General features: G+C 36.8%; 1 protein-coding gene across 6 annotated transcripts in view; it reads left to right on the forward strand.

Moving 5' to 3' along the window:
* The first annotated feature begins 51 nt into the window (after positions 1 to 51).
* Positions 52 to 24,723, forward strand: part of LOC131679443 (breast carcinoma-amplified sequence 3 homolog) — a 54,394-nt gene continuing 29,722 nt past the window's right edge. For 3 of the 6 annotated variants that reach the window (XR_009303837.1, XM_058960176.1, XM_058960202.1), the window contains exon 1: positions 6,083 to 6,749. The gene's annotated coding sequence lies outside the window, so the exon portion shown is untranslated. Of the gene's footprint in view, positions 251 to 6,081; positions 6,750 to 24,723 lie in introns of those variants that run through there. The other 3 variants (XM_058960189.1, XM_058960195.1, XM_058960180.1) reach the window with 2 other exon arrangements.

Here is a 24,723-nt window from a genome sequence, read left to right on the forward strand (position 1 = left end):
TAAGCAACTCAGTTTCCTTCGTAGAATCACAATCCAATTCAAGCATTAGTATGAATGATAGCAAAAATGAAAGACTTTTCCTCCGAGTGCTACATTGGTTTCAAACTTTAAAGCAAAATAGATCATTTCCATTCACGCCAAGTCCATCTATCGATCTTCAATTGCAGTTGTAAACAATCTTATTTTGTTCGTAATCGGTTTTGCCAAGAAAAGAGTGCGTATGACAAACTAAAAGCCAGCCTACTGTAAGGTGAGGAATTGTAGGAAAATTGACGATTTCCAGGAAAAGCCTGAGAATAGGAAAGTGCGAGGTGTGAGTGTTGGCATAGGGCGAAGTGAAGCTTGGGCTTAACGGGCACTGCAGTTGATTTCAGTGATTGATGGTTTAGATTATGTAAAAATCAAAACCTATACCTAGTCATATGATGCGTGCTAAACAGAGCCTAATACTAGCATGGTGAACATTTGTTTGCAACTTTTTCAACATGACCGGATTTTAGAATGGGTTTGCTTGAATATGCGTGTGGTGTGGAAAAATTCAAATCAGAAGGACATGCAAGTGGGAAAATGTGAGTGAATGTTATTGCGTTAGTGAATGAGGCTCGGTGTATTGAGCGTATTGAGCGAGAGAAAAAAATTTGGAATCGTTACGCGAATGAATCGGCCCGATGAGAAGGGAATGTGTAAACACCAAACAAAAACAACTGCTGCCGTTTCATTCTTACTTGTGGTGCCCAGTGCACACGAGCGTACTTGCATGTAGATACATGAATTGGTAGTGACGAAAACATGTTAAACATCTATGGTTCATATAAATAGTGGTTTGTGTGGAAAAATAGCGGTTTGGTGGAAAAAGGAGTTTTGAAAAACAAACTTATTTCACTGAAAAACTTCTAGGCTAGTTCAATATTAATCCTTCAAAAGGGCTAATGAGATTTTTGTAAACAAACTTATTTAGCTCATCATTCCGCTACCAAGTTGAATTTCATAAAAAAAAATCACATGAATCAATCTTTACCATTGGTAGAATAAATTTCAAATACTTTCTGCGTTGAAACTATAATAAATTAAGAGATATCAGCAAAACGAAAGTTTGTTTACAAATCTTATTAGCCCTATTCAAAAGTTGATATGGAGTTTATATGATCAACGTCTTGAAATGGGTACGGTGATAGTAAAAATAGGGTGAAAATAGGCAAGCTAACAAAAATAATTAGGTACCATGCATAAATTACGTTACGCAACAATCACAACAAAATTGATTTTTTCTCTCCCCGCGCCCATGTCGCCTTTCTAACCGTAGTACGTAATAAATTGTTTTTTTTTAATTTTTGCATCTGTCTACTATACTGGGCATCATTTCAACATTTTCAAAACGGAAGCGTTACGTACACTTTGAACGTTAATAACTTTCTAACGAACTGCTAATCTTGTTTCATAAATCGAAAGGAAATTGTTCTATGCTTGCTACCGATACCTTGTTTGCTATGTAAAACTTGTTCACATAGTTCAAAAACTACTTTTAATGCAATAAGACATAAATGCAGAACACACGAGTAGTGCCGCCTAAAGCCGCTGAATCCCTATGAATAGACTCGCCATCTCTATCTTATTCTTCTTATTTATCTGTAAGTGTCATACCAATCGAGCACGAGACATGTCCAAAAAAACAATAAATACGAAGAAAATCGTTTCGAATCCTTCTGGAACGAGGGCCATTGACAGGTCTCGTGCTCGATTGGAATGACACTGACAGATGAATGGTAAACAAAACAAACGATAAACGTGTCGAGTCTTTATCCAGAGGGATTCAGCGTTGTTAGTGCCGCCAATTGAGAAGCTGCATCGGTACAACAAATAGGAACATCCAACCGTGAGCAACATAAATGCAGTACCGATGACGACATGGACATAAACGAAAGCATGAGAGAAGACGGACCGAATATTCCACCACCCAGGAAGAGGATCTCAACACGCAGCAGTAAGATGCGTCAACAAGACCCGACGAATAGGCTGTAATCATATATTTTTATATTTTTACATACTGTAAAAACACGAAAGATCCACGGCTCAGTTGTGCTAATGCATTGAACCGCGTCAAATATATTTAAAATTTAAAAAAATGATCTGAACTGTGGTACTTCGCAAGAGTTTAAGGGATGAAATTGTGTACATAATAAGAGAAAGTTGAAAATTATGTATTTAATTTGAACGTCAACAGCAGTGATGCTATGAAAATTGAAATTTCCATTAATCTTCAGAGGTTTTTGCACAAATATTGTCCGTGCTTTTCCAAAGAAGACGCGACGATTATTTTTCGTCGCAGCAAGATTCGTAGCGCTATCCTACGCACGATTCGTCGCAATGTATTTCTTACGGGATGAATGACACTTTAATAAAAGGTGGTGCAATTTTGTGTAAAACCCTTAGTGTAAATAAAACATACTAACTTTAGAAGAACAATTTTCAGTCAGTTTTATTGACAAATTCAGTGAAAGTAAATAATTATCACATATTAAACTTGAGTAATACATATTTTTCGACGCTTTTGAGCATTTATTATCAAAAGCGCCAATTTAATTTGTCACATATCAAAATGATTGAATGGCTCGTTTCCAATGAAACGTACAATAACTTCTTCTACAACCGTCAGATCGTTTCGTAGTCTTGGGGACTTTGATTCCTCGGTAAATTATAAATAAAAATCACACATTGATGTATTTTCAAGATGGAATGGGCGACTCCTAAAGGAATTATTTTGTGGAAGTCAACTTCCCCATACTAAATCCCATGTAAACTTTAAACCGTGGGCTTAAACCTATAGTTTCAACGATCAAGCTTAGAATTTGCACAGTTGTTCTAGGGCCCATATAGAACCCAGAAAGTTGCTCGGAGAAAAATATTATTGTTTTTTAATATAACCGTGTCCCGCTCCATTGGACAGTCATAGTCATACCTTCAGTCACGCATACACATCCATTCCAAAATGTATATTTATTTTATCGCACTTTTTTGGAAATTATAATAGAAAACAATGAACCCAATGAGAAGGATGGTATTTACCAAAATACTACTCCTACTTCATTACTAGAATGGTTTTGTTGTTCACCGTTTATTGTGAATATTTTCACAGTTCGCCATTTCCTTGCCAGTAACAGGGCGGATTCTTAACGTTTCGTCAAGGAACTAACAGAGCGGGTCACAGGCGGTAAAATGCTTGTGACTTCTACGACGTTTATACGCTCACTGATGCTTGGAGAATTTTTACTTTAGATAGTAACTGTGCTGCTTCTTAACATCTCGTGGCTGAGGCAATTTTGAGAGCGCTTTTCGCTGGCTACTGCTAGCGAGAGCGTTTCTTCTAAGTACTAACGAAGCGGGCCACCATAAAAAAATTGCGTTTGGCTTCTACGACTCTGAAACGCAAACTGGGAAACTTTTCTTATAGACAATTGGATTTATTTGTCTCAGATGTAGTACATCATCAAATTACAGCCATGACTGCTTTCACAAATTCATTTTCATCGTAATTTGTGGTAATCGTATCCTCTACATTACGCAATTGTATAGAGCATTCCCTAACTGATTGCGCAAAAATCTTTTTATCCTGTTTAGTACAGCGGCAATAAACGACGTTGAAAATAACTCGGAAACTTCAGCTGCTAAACATTAAGAAACGGCGGTATTTTTTAACAAGGGTCACTTTTCTGAACCAATTTTTTATAGGAATTTTATTAATAGCGATTTATTGGTCATAGTTCACATTTACTCATACACATCCATCCATTGGGAAACGTAAATTTGTTATTTCCCAAAAGGGGTAGGTAATGTCCAGGACAGTACCGGCGTGCTGACGTAGGACACTTATGCTGTGTACTAGTTTTCAGCATAACGTTAAAAAATCCTGACCGTTTTACATTCACCAAATTTATTTTTTTTTGTTACTGAACTAGTCAGCATTTTTTAGCTTTCATTGGCAGAAATTTACCGAAAATTTTATAAATACTCTTATTGACAGAAGTTTATATATAGTTATGTGGAGAACTCGGTCATAAAACTGTTTTACTGAATTGATTAACGAATGGAATACTATTGAAATCCATAGAAAAATGTTTACTGAACCCGGTAAATCAAACTTAATGTGCAAGTTGGAAAGACATACAAGCAGAATTTTAATAATATTATCAACACCAACGAATAATCCTACGTCAACATCACGGTTATGTCCCGAACATTACCCACCCCTAATTTTTCTTCACTTCGTCATATTTCAGCTTACTCTCCCTCTCCCATTTTGCACCTGTTGCTTCATTTGGCCACTTTAGAAAACCTCGGGTTACAATGGGTTGAGTCAGCAAATACTTTCCTAAAATAATCGAATACAAAAAAGTTTTCATTGCTATGTTAGAGTAAAGCCTACATTTTACATTTCTCGTACATTTTGGAGATCTGTTCCAGGTTGCCAACCTATACTGCCCATGAACGCAAATTTGTCCCGTTTTCTATGGGATTTCCAAACTTTATGGGACTGATTTTCGATCATAGGCAGTATAGGCATTAGAGTGGCTCGACATGTGACGTTTTTCAGCACTAAACTATCTAAAAGGGGGACTGGTGAGTACACAACCCCCCTCTTCTTTTCATTTTCTGACTATTCTGCAATTCATTTTGAATATTTCATTCAAAGGTACAAAGTCTATGCCTTAGACAAGACGTGACCGGCTTCTTATTTTTCCTTCGGCATTCTTTTCGCATATTTTCACCCTGCCGGAATTTTCCGAACAGTGTTGCTATTTTTATTAATGAAATTGGGTTCTTGTTAATTTATTTTATGCCGGCAATATTTTGTATCTTGAATCCATTATATTGATGAAGGGCACCGTTTTTCCAAGTCATGGGTGTTTAGTAAGGTTTGATGAAGCCATTTTTTGAATAGTTTTAGACATAGTGTAGCTTCTGTCTTATTTTTGTTAAAGCTAATAAACCACGTATACGGTAAATACATGATAAATACTTGTTTCACTTTGCCGCACAATTTCAGTACAATTTAGTCATTTTTACTCTTTTAACGAAAATATTTTTTTTCGTCAAAAGTAATGACAATCTTTTCCTATAAATATAGCAACACTGCCAAACATCATTTTGCTATCCCTGCAGTAACATTGCGGTGCAAAAAGTCAGAATCAACCAATCAGGAGCTGGACCATTCTGACATAAAATTGGAACAAAAACGCCCCCCCCCTATTGTCACGTCTTGTCTTAGGGCTATGCGATGAATTCAATGTCGATGTCGGTGTGGAATGACTGTGTTGGAAAAAATAATAAATTTCTGCATTTGGATTGAACCACAAGTTTTAAAATCGTTATAACTATTTTTTGAAAACTCGTAGCTAGCTACCGTCTTCGACAAAGTTGTTAACCAAGGTTTGAACTATAGTTTTGTAAAGCTGCAAATGTAAATGCAAAATAATTGATTTCCTCATATAAAATCCGATACAAACTTTGAACGCAATGCGCGAACCAGGGAAGCAACCAACCGATACCAAATTTTGCACATGCATTTAGGACCACAAAAGGAACTAAAAAAATACTGTGCAACTGTGAGCCACTCTAATAGGCATACATAAATTCGTAATATTTGATCCGTGTTGATGGACGTAACTTCCAACGAGTTTGATCAATTGATTTTATTGCACGGAAAAACAATTTTCAGAATTATTAGGCTTTACTTATGTCAACTTAGCATTGAACAAAATTGACATATAGCATGCATATCTGATGTTTATGCTGTTTCTTCGTCAAATGCACTTTTGATTCGTTATTTAAAAACGATTTCACATGCAAATTTTGAATTAGATTTGCGTCTTTATTTATTACGAGTATCACCAACTATATTCCAATAAGGCGTTCTGATTTGTAATGGTAAAACAGCTGTGTGTGTGAAGTAATATAACATTTTCAGAATAAGAGAGTGCAGCTAGGAGGGAGAGAAAGAGAGACAGAGAGAGCGCGCTCGCGTATGGGATTGCAAATCGATTCGTCAAGTCAGTCGGTAGATCGGAAGGGACGAATGAGTGGTTTGAGCGTGCCTGCGAGAGGGAAGAACAGAGAGTTCCACCATCATCTGAGCCGTTCGCTACAAACAGAGAACGATCGGGGAGCGAGCTCCGATGCTTCAGAGGCTTTTGTTCCACAGAGCAGCGAAGGAGTTTTTCACTAGTTGTTGTCTTTTTATCCAGATATCCAAGAAGAAAAAAATCTAAGACCACTTCTGTGAAGGCACTTCCGTGGGCGTCCTGAAGCAGGAAGTCATCTAGGCTTCGTCTGGTAGACGAGTTTGGTGCTCGGATGTGAATAGGTAACCGTTTCGAGACGGTGTAGGTGACCAGAGCTCAGGAGGAACGCAGCCGTTTGCAAACAAGGGAGGTGCCCTTGACGGAAACGTAGAGAAAGAAAAGTGGATTAGCAGAAAATCGGAACGCCATTGGTATTCCCTGTTTTTTTTCTGGAGGCCAGTGTGTGAAGTTTTTTTGTTAAGGAAAACAGTGCCTGTACAGTGTGGAAAACTACGATTAGAGTGCTAAGCTGTGCTAATAGCACCCAGAAGGAGGCCAATTTTCTTCCCAAGGAAAAAAATCAACCTGAACAAAACGATGACGCAGTTTTTGTTTTGATCAATATCATCTTTTTCGCTGCCTTTTTCTTAGGAACAACAGAGAAAAAATATGAATGTTGGGTGCACAGTAAGAGTGAGTATCAGTTTTAATTTTTTCCTCTATTTTTAGCGAGTGTTGAAAACTTTTTTTAAATCTAGAATTTGCACAAAAATGGCCTCTGTTGGGAGGGGAGGAAAATTCTATGTCGTAGGAAAAGATTTGGCGATTTCATTTAGTATACAGTAACATTTACTATGCAAAAATAAAACTTATCGGATAGATTACTGGATATGCACGGAAAGCCAGATTTGCTAAATTTTCATTCCTGGGTCCACTTATCGTCTCTTTGTCCTTCATCCAATCTGTTTTTTTCTTCAAGTCATTTTCTACTTGTCAGTTGTGACACCAATACATTTTAGTCAAAAACGTGTATTAGTACCAACCAAGTCGAAGGAAATTACAACTACACAGCGCCTGCTGGGCCAGTATGGATGATTGGATTGTAAGCAAAACATTGGCTGAATTGTTGTTTGCTGGTCCATCTTCTCTATAGCGTACAGGGTCTCGGCAATATTGGAAAGCGAGGGTGGTGGCACTGTTGCCGTGAGTTCCAACAGCGAGACAGTGTGCAGGGGTGAGTGTACGGAGACAGCCATGATTTTCCCCGTGCAGGTATATGTGCGTACAGTGAAACCAGCTGGATTATGTCTAGGTTCGCGACTAGGCGCAAAACAAAGAGATGAAAACATGATGACGAAGTAACGGAGCTTCGTGTGTTGCTGCTGCTTTGGATATGTCCAAAACAAAAGCATAGCGAGTGACCAAGCAAGAAGCCTCATAGTAGCATGCATTTGTAGCGAACAGCTAGGGATGATTTGCGAAAGCTGGCGGAACAGAACGGTTGATGCAATCAGAACAATGGTTTCGAATAGTCACCGTGGTGTTGAAGCGGAGAGCAAGTACATAAAGTTTGTCTGGGAATGTTTTTACGTGTATCATAAAAATTACTGAAAAAAGTCGAAATTGGTGATGGGTTATAAGCAAGAGACGAGGGAACGGTCGGATTTGACGGATTCATAATCATTTTGAGTATTTTGTTTCAGTTTTCGATTATTCTTGCGATTACGTGTTACTGTGGTTATCTAGTTGTTTGAAGGCGATCTATGTTCCAGCACTTAATGTTGGCTTTCCTTCTCCGATCAAAATGAATCTACCTCTTGTTTACTCCTGTTTAACTGCAACGAATTTTGGGACAAATAATTTAGAAATTTTATCCCCGCTACAAGTTAGGTAATTACAAACTTTACAACCCAAAAGACCTTCGTTGTGCATCGATTAGGTAATCCATGGACCGTTTCTGATTAGCTAATTATTTCTTGATCTCTTCTGACGTTCTGACCAGTGGGCCCGCCAAATTTATTGATTCTATCCAACATCAAACGAATCGAAATAATGAAAGCTGTTTATCGGACGAGTTTTTCTTTTCGCAGGAGGAGAGCAAAACAAATTTGTTGATAAAATCTACCGCTGAAACCAAAAAAAATCTTGTGGATTGCCTAAGATACTTTAATGAAGGTCCTACCATCAGCTGTGTAAATAGTAAACATCGAGGCAAATAACAAATAAGCAAAAAAGTGTCAGTGTGTTCTGAATTAAACATCAGTTAGATATCCTATGTTATGTTCCATTAAGTTTTCGTGTCTGATCTCTAAACAATACGTACCATTTTACATATACCAATTGAATAAAGGGATATACTCTGCTGAAACTGAGTGCTTAAAATGCGTGACATTACCGAATGTCATTATCAAAAGAGTTATTGTATTTGTTATCTATTTTCCATCTCTCTGCTATGTCCGGCTTCGAAATAGGCATTGCTACAAAATTGATGGGCTGTAAGTTGCCCTAGAATGATTTCGAGGATGCAAGCGATGTAAGAAGAGTTTCAACTGCACGGGCAAAACTTTGGAACTATGTGATTCGTCTAGTAGTAAAATTGAAGAGTTAAGCACAAGACACGACTACGGTGACATTAAAAATGCAGTAATTCACACCAGCGAAAGAATATTAACCAATCATATACTCTTTAATCCTAAGATGGGTCGATAGTTATGATAGATGAATACTCCTACTCAAATAATTGTACATACGGAAATTAAACCAAAATATAGGCTCAATCGATTTGACATTAGCCTCAAGTTTGACATTGCATTTTTGTTTTATTTTGCGTTCAGTGTATGAATGGCGCTATCACGTTGTTGCTGTCAGCGAGACCAATCTTTTAAAAATTTTAAACGTAAACGTGTCGAATAACAACACTTCATCAAGTTTCAAATTGGGCTTTAAAAATACTAGTGTTTTTCTTCAAATAAATACAATGAATTCCCACAAGAGGTAAGCTGCCATTAACAATAATGTAGTTAGTTCGCATATCTACTTAACGACGTTCCAGCGAGACGAGACGAGATGATGATGAGACGAATTTGCTGGAATACATTGCGATGGATTATGATCCATTAATGAAGGAAAAGAAGACAGGTTTTGAACGTTAGTGAATGTGCAATATGCTGTTTTTGATTTTTTTTTTTCGATGCGGCTGACGTTAAAGATACGTAATCGAACTTTTTTTGACGCTAAATATCAAATAAAAATTATTTTATAAAATTGAGCTATCACGACCACACCTTCCATTGAATCACCTTCACGCTCATTGAAAATAACTCAAAAGTGAGTGACCAGCCACTTAATTCTATAAAAAGTGCACATGGTCAAAAATTGAGTTTTCCTCACTTACTCAGTTTTGAGTTCGGGTACAAAATGTCAATTTTGAGTACTTTTTACGCAAAGACAAAATATGAAATTTAACCGATCTGTATTTTTAATAATACTAACAAACGCATTAATCTGTATATAAAATTCCACTTACCTGCATCTCTAGTTGTTAATACGATGCTTATAAATGTATTCCGAGGTTCTTTCTCCTTTTTCCTGTAAATAGGATCTCGTGCTACTGGATCTGCAAAATAATAAAGTATGTTATTTTAAAAAAGAAACCATACTTAAAAAAACTTACCTTTTAGTTTTCCGAATGTCTCCTCGTTGATTCTTTTGCTGTTGAATCAACATTTGAATCTATTTTCAATTTCTTTGTGCGGGCTGTTCCACTTCGTGCGCCAGTAATTTTTTTTTCACTCAAATAGTTGATAATCTCATGGTTACTCAAAAGTTCGGTCCATTCTACTCAAATCGATACTCATTTTTTGACAGTTTGCCCCGGTTTTTAAAATTGAGTAGTGGAAACTCAAATTTTGAGTAGTTTTGAATGAGCGTGTTGATTCCTATCCTGCTGGGATAGCTGTCATAAATGCTAACCCACGTGGCTAAATTCACTGTCAAGTAAGATTGATATCTTCAAACGAGGACGTGTTTACATTTTTTTAGAAAATCAATTAAAAATCATTCTGAAGTTTTAAAGGTAGAAAAATGAGCTCTATCGTTTTATAAAATAAAAGGATAATTTATTCTTCATTCAATGACCCAATTGGAAGTTGTAACGAAAGCAGCCATATACTCATACAAAGGTGAATATTTTATCAGCGCCACTTTCGCAATTAACTTTGTCCGAGGAAAACCATCATAGAAGAAATTTGTAGTAATTTGGTCGAGGAGATGATTAAAAATCTTTGGGAAGCGAGGAATGATTTGGCAAAACAATTGGTTATTTTTAAGAAAGGTAATCCAAAGTGATCGGATAAGCAACAATTTCATAACGCTACAGATTCAAGCAAAGAAAAAAAACTACTAAAAAAGCCTTGACACCGGATCTTCTACAGAGCTCAAATTCAATAAGTACGGAAGCACTTAGTCACTCCAAAAAATCCAGTCCAAACTGGGGCGAACTCGACACGGTATGAGTCAATGTCGACGAATGAATTGCGCCGAAAATATTCGCACTTGGAGGGCTTTCACAGCTCCTAGGCTAATTACATTAACTCGGCAAAAGCAAACAAACGTGAAAGTATGAGACATGCTGTAAATCCTCCCGTTGAAATATCGAAGTATTTCTGCAACGATGTATGCAAGTTCAATCAACAACCATTAGGTAAAAGATTTTTTTTTAAAACATAAAAATTAGGTAGATGAGGGCGGGCATAGCGTAGTTAGTAAATCGATTGCCTTGTACGCAGCTTACTTGGGTTAGATTCCCAATCCCGCACAGAGGGTTAGAGATTATTCTAAAGAAATTTCTTTAACCCGGAAAAGAGGCGAATCACCCTGCACAGACAAAATATTGACAAAAGTATTACATACAAATATTTGGTTTCGATAGTTCTAATATTGTTGCAAGGTGTTGCGCAATGTATCGAAACATTGCGTCGCAGTTTCATTTTCCATTTGACCGGTTGCATTGACGATGATCATCAGAGCTACAAAAGATTACTGCAAACTTTATCTAAATATTGTCGTTTTGTAGTAATATCATAATGCTTTTATGTATTGATTTTAGTTTTATGAATTAAACAGAGACATTTCATTTCCAGTCCAATTTACGTACAATATTCAAACCAATATTTTTGGAAACTTGTAAACTTTTCTTCAGCGTAGTACCCACAGTGCTAAAACAGTTTTAAACAAGGATAAATCCTGAATTGGTTAAGTGCATCACAAACCTCATTGCGAAAGCGAATATTTACCTGCTGGCTGGCTACGCACAATTTTTTTTCCTAATCAGTACGAAAACAATCTCCAAAGGATTGCAGAATGGACCGTGAATCGACAAGAATACAGGCAAAATGTCAATTGATCTAAAATACTTAATGATATTCGCATCACAATGTATTCTGGCGCAATCCATTATCCATGTGGAAAGAGACTTAGCATAGCTTTGGATGTGATGATTATAAAGTGCGAAATCACAGCGAAACTAAAAAAAAATTGGGAAAATGTGTCCTCAGTCGAAAAGTTAAGGAAGCACAAAAATGATGCTCGGAGAATTCGGTAAAATGCACTCTGATGGAGTACTTTTCTTTTTCTATTTCTTACAACTTTGCTTAAAAGTTTTTTTTCAATTTTCATGATTGACCAAAAATGTCAGCTTCAGGGGGATTAATCACTAAACTAATAATTCTATAAAATGGAAAATATTTAACATACAAACTTTGCTGAAGACACTATACTGCCCTTGTATGCCAAAGTGACGTAAACGCCACTTTGGTCAAATTTCACATTTACGTATTTTCAAGTTCGCTTCGAAAATCCGCATTTTTCAATGCAAGCGACTACAAATAAAAATAAAAAATGACTTTTCAATGCGAAAGTCAAAGTGACGAAAGCATTCTTTGACCCCTACCATGCAAGACAAAAATTGATTTCCTGAAAAATATACTCGATGACGTTTACGTCACTTTCGCTTACAAGGGCAGTATAGCTCAAAAATCTTGTTTTTATGTCAAAACAATTTCGATCATCTTACACCAGGTATTTGACTTCCCTATCTTTACATACAGAGTTTGACAATAGGCAACATCGTTTTTTCCACCGATCGATGGGGGTCAGTTTGACAACGTCAAAATCGCTTGAAATATCATCAGCAAGCAGCAGTAGCAGTTAACATAAGAAAACAATGAATACTTTTGCTGATTTGATGCCAACTAAAGTGCTCCTCGTCACTATTTAGTACAAATTTCGGTCATTTTGGTACAAATAAAATTCTTATGTTGACTACCATAATATGGCCTCTTGTCTTACACAGTTGCGTTTCGGCTTCGCCTCATCAGAAACCGACACTAATTTTGTGTCGGAATATATTAGCGCCGGCTTGACGCAAATCCCTTAAAACACATTTCCTTTCTATCATGCCCATATGAGCCTGCCTAGTTCTAGTTTTCCGTTCTAAGTTTATAACTGATTCGCTCTAGAATACCTATCCGTCTTTCAATTTCATTGCTTTCGTTTCTCTTAGTCTCAAACTTGCCGAAAATAGCCAACAAAATCGATACAGTAAAACTAAAACACACTTTGTGTTTCAATTGAACGACTGATCAAACGTGATGTCCCGTCCGAGCAGAAATTCTTTTTATGCCGATGAGACACAGTGAAGCCTAAACTTGTCTTGGCTTATCAGGCCTATGCGAAAGCACTATGCAATATTTCACCCTAAGGAGGAAAATTTGGTAAACACCAAAATTTCTCGCTAGGGTGAAAATTGGTTGGTAAAACCAGTCTTTGCAAGCCGGCGCTAATCTCTTCCGACAAAAAGTTAGTGTCGGTTTCTGATTAGGCGAAGCCGAAACGCAACTGTGTAAGAAATAAGGATTTGTGCCCTCAAGTGCAAAGACTGGTTTTACCAACAATTTTTCACCCTAGTGAGAAATTTTGGTGATAACCAAATTTTCCTCCTTTGGGTGAAATATAGCATAATTTCGATCATGTTTTTTATCGCTTTAAAAATATTGTTCAGTGGTGACAAATTACGATTTAAGGAGGTATTTATTCAAAATAATTGTCAAAAATACTTGAAAAGAAATGTTAATGAGATGTATACTCCGCAAAACAATGTGTTTTGAGCACCTACCACTTTTTACAACATTGTAAACATGTCAAAAATCAAACGAAAAAGTAACAGTAAAAAAACTTTTTTCAAGAGAGTATCTCGATTTTTACCCTTGTTTCACCCTACAATATTTCCTCATAAGAGATAGACATTTTGCATCTTCGAAAAAGTTTCAAACTTCCCATCGGTAGTCACAGTTTGAGAAAGTTATTTGTTTTATCTGAGGATATACCCCCTTAAATCAAAATTTTGTGACCATTGTATTGAAGAGTACTCAACATAGCGACAACATATCGCATGCACGTGAAAATAGCTGCATTTTTATCGTCACCCTATTCGTGTCCTCTACTGAATTTATTTGAATATCTGTTACGTCACTAATTATTTTATATTATTATATTAATGGTTGCCAGAAATACTCAAACACTCACCGATTTCCAAACCATTCTCTATATTAAAACTGGTATACTGAAGAGTCAATGAATGATGATGGTTGATTACGTTGCATATCATTAGATTTAAATTAACAGCCCAAGTGCTGTCATGACAATCCGATTATGTTCCAGACATTATTACTTACCTATCTTATCAAAACTTATCGAATCGTTTTAAAATTAGAAAAAATATCCGCGATAGGGTACTGAAGCGTCTTCCGAATGACTCGGCCTTTCTGGCAATTAGCTAAAGCGCTTAAAGAGAGATTAAAACCTATTCCTCCATCGAGGTTCAACTGAGAAAGACGGCCATCTTTGAAAACGAAAAAAGCAGTTTTTCCCATACCGTTAGCAAAATCTTCAGTAGTACTCTACCAATGTGCGGGGTTGGGAATCGAACCTAGATGAGCTGTGTACATGGTTACCGATTTATCAATTACTCTGTGCACGCTCCCGTTTCAACTTTTTAAAATATGTCAGTAAATGTTTCAGGAATTGTTTCATAATATCTTTCGCAGTAACTGTCAAATTTAAATTCAAGGAATAGTACCAATCGGGATATTTTCAATCGAATGATTGTTTCTTTCGACCCGTTAGTGAACTCGTATATAGCGTATAACTGATAAGATCTTCATATTTCTACGTATTGCAAGGAAGATCTTACGAAAAAAAATTTCGAGGAAAATTCTTCGAAGCATATGAAAGCTCGGCGAGATTTAGGAAAACTTTACAAATTGCATGAATGTTCTGCTAATTTGATCAAATTTATAAGAACTTTAGGGGAGTTCTGCCGACTTTACAAAAGTTCTGCAGTTGTAAGGCACGTTCTGCAAGGTTCACAAAAGTTCCGTCAATTTTACGGAAGTTTGCTTAGCTTTAGCTTTAGCTTCACATTATTCTCTGGAGTGCGTAAAACTTCGCTGAAATTCGTAGAATGGATCCAATGAGGCCCAATTTTCTCTGAGATGTGCAGAGCAATTGCAAATTTAGCTGATTATCGTAGACGATTGTAAATCTTAAGTGTGCTGATCTTCCCTGAGGTTCAAAATATTTCCCCGAAGTTTGAAAAACTACTTCAAAAATTTCTGAACTTTCTTGAAGCTTTCGGCACATTTCAGAATTTTAGATTTTCTGTACCTAAATATTTTGTAGAATTATGCTAAAGCAGGCTAAGCTTTTTTGAAGCTTATAGAGCATTCCCACAATTCGCTCAACTTTCCACAAATTTCCACAAGATCCTTTTCGGAATTTAATGCACTTCTCTCCGAGTGCACAGAACTTTCCTAAAGTCAGCAGAGCTCCATTGTCATGTATCCCTGAAGTTCACTGTTCTTTCCTTGGAGTTTGTGGACTATCCGGGCGTTCCCTGAAGTTCGCTCTTTCGCGGGCACCGAATTTAATTGATGATCGCCTAATGTTGAAGTTCATAATGCTCCACACAATTTTCTTAACATTTTAAGTACTTCCCTAAAGTTTTTTGCTTTAGTGAATCTCGCAAAATTTCACAGAACTTCCCAACGTTACATAGAACTTCAATCATGTTTTGATAACTTCGCTGAAGTTTGGAACTGATTCCTTTTTAGAGTAGATAACTTCTAAAGCATATAAAGCTTTTCGAAATGTCATAAAGCTTTCTTTAGGCTTATACAACTTTGCTGGACTTCATTGAACTTTTCAAAACTAATCAAAATTTCCTTAAAATTTCTTGAAGTTTTAAAAGCTTTCTAGAATTTTGAAGATCACCAGATAGATTACTATTTTGGAACTAGGGTGGTTGATAATCTCAATAACGACAGTGTAATCAAATGGTACTCCGATATCGTCGAGTCACAGGGAAGTTTACGGATCTTCGGAATGTTCGAAGTAGACATGGCCTGGTTTGGGTTAAAAAATTAGAAAATCGATTCATGTTTGTGATTTACAGGAGATTGAAGTTATGAACTAATGAATTGTTTCATACAAATTATTCAATCGAAAGATTTTTTCAATGCAATCAAACAAAATTTCGGTGTTATTCTCTAAAATAATCTTTTAATCAATAGTGTATCTTACATCACACGTTGCTCTTTTGCCTAATAAACAATATTAGAGAATTAAATTGAAATATTTATCTCCTCAATACATCCAACATCAACCAGAAATAATTATTTGCATTAATGCAAGAATTCCTTTCAAAAACTGTAAGAGTTATTCCAATTCATAAAGAGGCCATCGAGACTCTAAGACGGTTCTAACCTCAATCGCAGATTTTTAGTACCTAAATATTTTACTCCTCAAATAACCCAAACAATTTTGAAGCTGTTGTTTTCAACAAGTATTTTTTTTCCTTTTTCTACATATTTCCATATCAACTTTTGAATAGGGCTAATAAGATTTGTAAACAAACTTTTGTTTTGCTGATTTCTCTAAATTTGTTATGATTTTAACACAGAAAACATTTGAAATTGATTCTACCAAGGGTAAAGATGTTGATTCATGTGTATTTTTCATGAAATTCAACTCGGCTGCGAAATAATGAACGAACTAAGTTTGTTTACAAAAATCTCATTAGCCCTTTTGAAGATTTAATATTGATTTATTCTTTTTTTTCTCACGCTTCAACTCTTGACAAACATATGATTACGGCCTAAAAGCCAACTGTCAAAATCCACTTTGAATGGAAATTCCAGACAAACCGTTACTAGTCGAACACAGTTCAGAACAGTTTATGAAAGAGAAAACTTTTCTCTTTCATTTACTACCAACATCTGTGATTGGCGTGTAACGGTTTGTTCGGAATTTCCATTCAAAGTGGATTTTGACAGTTGGCTTTTAGGCCGTAATCATATGTTTGTCGAGAACTGTACATGTTATTCGGATTGGTTGTGACACTTCTCATATCTTGTACTGAGCAATATGCACCGCGGAAAACATTCAGAGCATCCGTAAACTCTCCGAACTACTTTGTAGTCAGACGATTTATATTTATCTCTCAAAATATCAACAATTTATTCTGCCAGCACAGAAAACACCAGACTGTTGGTCGATTTTACGACCCTGTCCTTCGATATATACACTACATTGTAAGCTTAGCCGTGCTGAGTCTAATTCCAGCCAGTCTGAAAATCAAAATAAAAGGTATCAAACTTTAGCAACACAAACATCTCTACGATAATTCTACACCAACAATCTTTTGTAAACATTCACCCATTCAGGGCACTTAAAAACAGTACAGTTCCGAATTTGGTTTGGTACGGTATTATTAACAACCCAAGCATAACCGAGTTTCCCGTACGCTAATGAGCCTCAAACAAACTAATTCAGTTCGAATTATAAACAAACAGATTGCTTTAAAATCGTCAATTATTCATTTATACGTAATATCCTGTTCCCGACACCCGCTTCAAGAAAACCTAGGAACACAATCGAGCTTCGATTCATTTCAAAAACTACACTCACTCAAACCTCCAACCGAAACTGGAAACTGGCTGAAAGCCTTGTTCAAACCGCGCACGACGTCATCCACATCAGCTGGACGGGGGATTGCGGCCGCAAAAATTGGGTTTGGAACACAAACGGTCAGCAGGAACCAATACGCATTCACCGTTCGATGTGGGTGTGTAGCTGGCTCAATAACTGGTAACAACTGGGTACCTACCTACCTTCCCCTTCTATGGGATGGGGCGGTGGGGTTGGATCGGTCGATTGAGTTCTCTCACTCTCACCAACAGCTGGAAATGTACAGCTCTTTGTTTTGAACTACAACAAGATTTTGTCGCAAATAATACTATCAACAGCACCAGCAACCGCAACCACAGTCCACAGCTCAGCAAATATGTATGCGGGAAAATGTTATTGTACGTACATCTGATGGGAATCGGGTGCAACATCTGTGCGTGCAGTTTTTTTTGCGCTTCCAAGTTCGAACGTGTGGATGGGACATTAACGAGTCTGTAATAAATAAACGAGGATGTATGCGATTCGTTGTTTGAAATGGTTTCATGTTTGAAAACAGATCAAAGATATTTTATTTAATCGGTTATGCCGACTAGAGTTTCCGTGTTTATGATATTTGTCAGCTAGCAGTTATGATTAGTGTCACAATACATACGTTACGGGTCGGCGAGTGTATACTGGAGGGTTTTGACATTCGCATTTAGTTCCACCAATATTACGTGTACTTTTGGTATCGTGTCATTTATATTCGTCCCTCATAGATTTTTTTTGTTGGCTGGTTCTTCGAGAGCAGTCAAAATTGCATATTTGCAACATCCTCAGTAGTTTAAACTACCGTTGTTTTCGGAGCATTGCCGAAATGTTCTGATTCCGCCACGGGTTCCGCTACGAGCCGATAGTTTGCAGGTTCCACTACGATCCATAGTTTGCAGGTTAACTCGCTTGAAATGATTTTTAAAGAATTTTTCGCTCATTATTAGGATCAACATACCCATTGGCATTACCTCATCGAGTAGTTGTGAAATGGATAAAAAGTACCCATCGTTAGAAACAAAGAAGTGCCCTTTTTGACATCTTGAATAATTTCCGAAAATGGGCAATTTGTATTCATAAAATGGGTAAAGTTTTTTTCAGTGTACTCTGTTGACTTATACGCCCTTATGTTAAATTACTCGAGAAACCTGCGCATTATTTTGTTCAAACTCGTCTTGTTTTTTGTCTGGCATAATCGACCTCTGTCTGCTTTGAATGGGGTCGATAACACATTTAAAACCGACTTAGCAGACCTTAACAGACTGGAACAGTCTGGAAATCTAAAAGTTTGTGCCATGCATGATGCACATGACAGATGCAGCTGAGCAGTTTTGTCGATTTTTGAAACAAAGAGATGATTGGTATGCTTACCCTTTAAATAACCAAAAGGACAAAGCAGACAAAAAATGAACATCTATTTCGCAAGCAAACCTGTTCGCCTTTCGTTCTTTGTGTATCACGAATCTATTCCAAAAACCGCATCTTGATTCTTCAGTCACGCGCTTATGGCTTGTGCGCCAATTTGATTCTCATCAGTTCGAGTGGAGCAAACGTTTCGACGATTAGTTTTGTTTCTTTTACTCTAAGGTAATTTTCATTTCGTTTTTTGCACGACACTGAATTTGAGTCAAATAAATCAAACCATCACCATTGAGCTGCAAAATTCAACCTGGGTTCTAACCTGAATTCTATATTCGTTTCGCTTCCAACATCTATTTTATGCTTTAACACATCGCACTTTCATCGTTTGATAAACCCAAAAACCTGGTGTCAAGTTTAGGTTCTCAAGAATCTCAAGAGAAAAAAAACAACATAATAGAGCAATAACTCAACAAAACGCGGGATTACCTTGCAATTGACAATACATGTATGTAGACGCTAAACAACTCTCGATTATTGTCTGGTTGATTTCCTTTCCTGTTTCTTCTGCAACCACCGATGTGAATGGCTTTGTTATTTGTTCGCTTCATATTTCGGCAGACATTCGATAAGGCTGCTGTTTGGAAGCTGTGCAATGTACCCAACAGTGACCTTCATAGTGTTATACAGTTAAATGCAGTTTTTTTGAATGCTTCGTTTTTTGGAACTTAAATTTTGCAACAAATCTGCTTCATGTTAAGTTAGATTATTGGTGTGCATAATAATAGGTTATTCCAAAATGTAATAATCTGGTCAGTAATTAGGCAATCCATTAGACGTTTGTTTGACAATACAGCGGTGGATTCTGTCAACAGGTCTACTCCTGCGAACAGAAAAACTTGTCCGACAAACATCTTTCGTTAGTTCGATTCGTTTGATGTTGGATCGAATCAACGATATTGTTGGACGTAGCACCCCTCGGAGTAACGTCAGAATAATGGCGATTTCGCTTGAACCTGAAACTGAGTCAGGTTCTAACCCCAACCGCTGTCAGTTCATACATTTTGACAGCAGTTAGGGTTAGGAACTGACTCAGTTTCGCCTCAAACGAAAACCACATAAGTAAACAAGAAATAATCAGCTGATCAGGGTTGCCACTATTTTTCAAAGAAAATCTGGCAGTTCAATTAAAAATATCTGGCAAAATCTGGCACTTGACGGCGACCTCATAGTCATCGAAATTTGGCATATATTATAGTTTTCGTAGAATGTGCATCAATCGATTTTTGTAAAATTTGGGACATTTTTACCCAAATTTCAAAAATGTGTATGTAGCCGCTTCAAAAACTTAAAAATCTGGCAGAATGAGAGATTTGTCTTTTTGTCTGGAAGCTGCCAAAACCTCTGGATGTGCCAGATAAATCTGGCATAATGGCATCCCTGCAGCTGATCAGAAACGTCTCATGGATTGTCTGATAGTAGAAATCATAGCTCGACAAACATATGATTACGGCTTAAAAGCCAACTGTCAAAATTCTCTTTGAAAGGAAATTCCGGACAAACCGTTACTGGCTAAACACAGTTCATAACAGTTAATGAAAGAGAAAACTTTTCTCTTTCGTTTACTACCAAGATCTGTGATTGGCGAATAACGGTTTGTCCGGAATTTCCTTTCAAAGAGATTTTTGACAGTTGGCTTTTAAGCCGTAATCATATGTTTATCGAGATATTTCATATTTTTACTATATTTTACCACAGATTATCTGTGATTTTACCATAAACATTTCATTTAAAATATAGGAAATTTTCCCCCGGCGATGTTCAACAAAAACGATTTACCCGAATGTACTTCAAATCAAAATATATAATATTCTCAAAAAGGTGGAATTTTATCTGCTTTGAACGAATTGGTTTCAAAGAAAAGGATTCTGCTTTCTGTTAACCTGTGAATGAAATTATGTAACATAATTCACCTGAAAAAAGTATAAGGGAATAGTGATCGCATGGTTATCTCTACCTCTAGGCGACGATTCAATGATTGTCTCTAGGTGAGGATTTGTGAAGAATTTTCTGCCGGCGCACAGTGGCGGTTCTTCAAACAAAAGTCGGACAAAACCTCAAATGTTACCTAATTTGGCTGAAAATCACAATTTAAGTAAATTTTGAGGTGCTGAGCTCATTTTTGTTGTCAAAAGTCGTAAAATATTAAATGCATTTTTCCATACAGTGTCATTGAACCTTTCTTAAAAGTATGATCCCATTTTCATGATAGATTTTCCGTTACTGTTCACCAATACCATCAATATCATAAAAAATGAAGAACACTACTTTAAATCCATTGTATAACGTGTTGGTTGACTGTAGATTGTTTATTTTACACAAAACACCATGCGCCTCCATATCAGGAAAAAAGCTTTGTACAGAATACATTAGTGAAAAAAAATATTTTTGATCTGACCACCTCAAACATATTTAAACTAAAAAGTCATAGTTCCAAGAAAATTTACCAAATGTATTTTATTCACTAACCAAGTTCTTTCGTTCCTCTACACAATGAAACTAGTTGTGCTAAAATCGGACCAAAATCAAAAGAGCAACATGCATTTTAAAGCGGTAGTCCTTCATAAAAGACTTGTCGCCAATATTGTAATTTGCCTGCTTTAGATAGGATATTACAATTCTGAGTTTATCTGGGAGTTTCTGCATCAGTTCTAGAAGTGTACGTCTAGAAAAATATCAGATATGGACCGAGTGTAGTGAGTATGAGCGTAACGGGACGTGGGAGCCTTCGCCATGTCACCATCAGCTGCATTTATTTCCTATATGTGAGCCACCGTTCGCCGATATAAAATGGGGCGTTGTTAACAACACCATAATGGAATTGATTATAAAAAATAGTGAATTCGTTCAGTGCAATAAAAGTTATTCGCATTTAAAAACAAGTAAACCATTCCAGCAGATATTTTTCAAACTAGACCCCTGTATCGAATCATTAGAAGTATTCTAATTTAAAAAAGACACCTGGAGAGGAGAAAGAGAAAAAAAACCCAAGAATGAACAAGAAGACGATCTGCGGCAAAAAGCTCTTAAAATACAAGGCACAGTACAAGAAAAGTAAGGAAATATTCAAACCGCACCACAAAATAAATTGGGGGAGGCAATGATTCAAAACCGCGTTTGAGGTATTTAATTATTTGGAGTCAAAACTGTCCATATTGGCAATAGTATATTTTAAAATAATTGATCATAGTAGGCTATAGAAAATTTAACTTTTGAACCAAAAAAGATAACGCTTGGCTGTCTTTGATAAAGTTGTAGAATAGAGTACTTTTATCAATTTTGCAGAAGACATCTTATCTCTTTCATTCGCTGGAGTCATTAAACGTTTTTAGGATCAGAATCAGAATAATTTATGATATAATTACAATTTTTGTCCCTAGTGTTTAAAAAAAAAGTTAAAAAGTTTTAAAAAAAGACAAAAATAAAATCAAAATCAGTTATAATTCTTTAGAAAGTATTCACAGTTATTTTATCTCCTCGGGAAAGTTTTGTGTTTCGTTTAGATAAAAAATATCTTCGAACATTGTTAATGAAAAAAATTAGAAAAAAAAGTTATAAGTAAAAATTAGAATTTATGGAGTCCATCATAGAAAACGTTTCTTAACTCGATTACTGTGAGCGAAAGAGATAACATGGTTTCTACAAAATTTATACAAATACTCTCCTCTACAACTTTGTCGAAGACGACCAAGCGCTATCTCTCTTGGTTTTAAAGTTAAATTTTCTATAGCCTACCATGATAAATGTTTTAAAAATATAATGCATTAAACATCGATATCTGACGTCCACTTATCAATCCCGTTCCAAACATACCCATATTGATGGGGTTTTAAAGAATTTCACTGAACCGGAAGTTGCCATCTTGGTTTTCAAAATGGCCCTTAACATCGATATCTGATGTCCACTTAACAATCCCGGTCCAAAAATACCCAAGTTGATGGCGTTTTAGAGAATTCCACTGAACCGGAAGTCGCCATCTTGATTTTCCAAATCGCTTCAGACATGGACATGGAAAACATAGGAATGCCATACGCTGAGCTCTCCGAAAAATAAGAATCGATCAGGAGTTAAAGCAGTTTGGGAAGGAGGTGGCGCACTCAGAAAGGCGAGATGCTTTTCGTAGTGAAAAAACTTTCAACGCTTTTGATGTTCAAGACGCACATCAAAAAATCGCTATGCACTATTATTTAAAAATCGCTATGTAAGGAAGGCTTAATTTTACGAGTGACCGAGTGCAGGAACTAGGACGATAAACGGACGTGTACGCTGAAGGAACAATCCCCACCAACACTTGTGGTTTTATGGTAGTTTTATACCCACACATCAAACTTAGATTGCAATTGTAACGTTCTATTCAAGTTCAATTTTTACTCGGGAGATGCACCAATGGTAATCTGGATGCGAAAAGTGTTCTTAGAGTTTTCAATGAAAGGCCATCCAACACGAAAAGAAATCGGTTGATGTAAACCAAATCACGATATCTGACAATTCTGACAACGCTTGCAGACAGCCGATCAGTACCACTAGTTTCGCTAGCCAAACGTTTGTTCATGTCAAGTTTATCCAATCACGAGTTGGTTCAAAACACGTTATATACCCTTATCCCAATTGTATTGAACTCACATAAGTCAACATCTCCCCAGTGAGCAAATTTTCTGGCAGAGACCGCTCTGCTAGATTTCTGTAAGTCTTGGTGTGGCAGCCCTGTCAGATTTCTGCGCGTATCCTGTCGGGTTAGTTGAGCTAGGGCGAACTCGGTTTCGCTCGCGTTTTCTGGCAAATTTTGACAGGAACCGAGCAAAACCCTGGCATAACTCGGACATAAACTGTGCAAAGATCCTGGCAATTCCTACGTGGTAGAATTTAGCATGAATCGATCAAAACATCTGACAAAGATGTGGCAGGAAGCGTGCAGTGATCTTGGCCGTACATTTCTGACTGGATTCTGGATAAAAGTGAGCAGCATCGGTTGGTTTCACCGCTTCTGTTAGAAACGGTTGTTGCATTTGAGCGAATTCGTTGCCAGAATTCTCGCACAAATCGCGCAAAATGCTCGCAGAAGCTCTGCCAGGATCAACTTTCTGCTTGCCACGCTGACCGGGTCAGCGGGCACACAAATTATGAGCCCCACTAACAGTTCGTTTTGCTCGAAGCTCGATTTTCACTAGTTAGATACCGTACTCAATTTTTAGACATTTGTTAAAATGCGAAAATATTGCACAGCTAATTGAAATGTGTTGTTTTGGACATGTCGGCACAGACTAACAGACATAACACTATGAGGGAATTCCCTCAAAAAACAAGGATGCGACAATTTTCCCAGAACACTAGCACCACCTTTTATTCACAGTCCCAAACACTCATTTGCTGATGGGTTACCCCTCAGGTTTGGGAACAATTTTTCACTAGTTGTCTATCCCCCATATGCTTGTTCATATGTCAGTGGCGCCATAATTTCAAATGTGGCCACAGTCCCAACTACAAATATATTTAAAATGTCCGTTAACGCGGGCGAAGCATCCTTTTTCCTTTTTGTTAGTCTGTGCTATAAGGTCGATCTCGAATAGGAGGTAAGATGAGATTAAGCGATATTAAATTATGTAACGATTGAAATCGTAAGAAACTATTATTCGAATTCTCCATAATAAGGCAAATGAAATAGTTTTGCCACCGCCAAGCAAACAGAACAGAAACTTTGTTCTGATTTCGCGGGGGAAAACACAATCTTCTTGTATCTCAGTGTGGTTTTTTCACCGCAGAATTTAACCTATCGTTTCATTTCTGCGGATACGGCTATATGTTGCAACTGGTCGAGGAAAACAACAAACAGAAAAGCGCCGCAGAAGCAGACTGGAAGCAAACTGAATAACAACAAACAAGCTATGCAGGTTTTGGACACTTACAATGTTTGATCTACCCTGTGGTATCGTAGTTTGTAGTACTATTTCCTAAATTAAAAATGGTTTCATTTTGTTTTTCTAGAGTTGACTTACGGCAATGTTTACCTTAAATTATATAATTGATTTTGTTAACTTTTGATGAGTTTATAAAAAAATCATGAAATATTTCTTAATTTGTGCCATTTTCTAACCATTACTCTTTTGCACCAATAATCTCCGATACCCAATAACTGGCTACGCCACTGAAGCTGCGACTTTTGATATTGATACCCACCAGTTGCGGTGTGAATTGC

This window comes from Topomyia yanbarensis, chromosome 1 (assembly GCF_030247195.1).
Source record: "Topomyia yanbarensis strain Yona2022 chromosome 1, ASM3024719v1, whole genome shotgun sequence".
Classification (NCBI taxonomy): Eukaryota; Metazoa; Arthropoda; class Insecta; order Diptera; family Culicidae; genus Topomyia; species Topomyia yanbarensis.